The following is a 618-nucleotide window of genomic DNA, read 5'->3' as shown; positions in this document are numbered from 1 at the left end:
GGGGGGAGGGGGGCCACTCACCCTCATGGGAGGGGGGAGGGGGGAGGGGGGGGGCCACTCACCCTCATGGGAGGGGGGAGGGGGGGAGGGGGGCCACTCACCCTCATGGGAGGGGGGAGGGGGGAGGGGGGCCACTCACCCTCATGGGAGGGGGGGAGGGGGGGGCCATGTTTGAGAACAAAGAGACCACATGCCCAGGACTGGAAAAGTTTGCCATTGGTCACCAGCCCTCAGCCGGGAAATCAACGGACTTTCCCCGCAGCACGTTCACCCTCGTCATACTGAGTAAGGCTAGAGTCTGGTAGGGAGGTAGAATCACCTGACTGTAATATTGCTGTGTTTGATTATTGTGGTGAAGTCAGAGACCTGATCCGTCCTGTCCAACCAATCAGTGTCTGCGCTTGGATTCACCTCCACCTCCCTGTGCAGCTCTCTCTCTCTCTCCCTCTCTCTCTCTCTCTCTGTCTGTCTCTCTCTCTCTCTCCCTCTCTCTCTCTCTCCCTCTCTCTCTGTCTGTCTGTCTCTCTCTCTCTCTCTCTCTCTCCCTCTCTGTCTGTCTCTCTCTCTCTCTCCCCTCTCTCTCTCTCTGTCTCGTCTCTCTCTCTCTCCCTCTCTCTC

This window comes from Blennius ocellaris (genome assembly GCF_963422515.1).
Source record: "Blennius ocellaris genome assembly, chromosome: 1".
NCBI classification, from domain to species: domain Eukaryota; kingdom Metazoa; phylum Chordata; class Actinopteri; order Blenniiformes; family Blenniidae; genus Blennius; species Blennius ocellaris.
The sequence above is the reverse complement of the archived record's forward strand: the minus strand, read 5'-3'. Positions refer to the sequence as shown.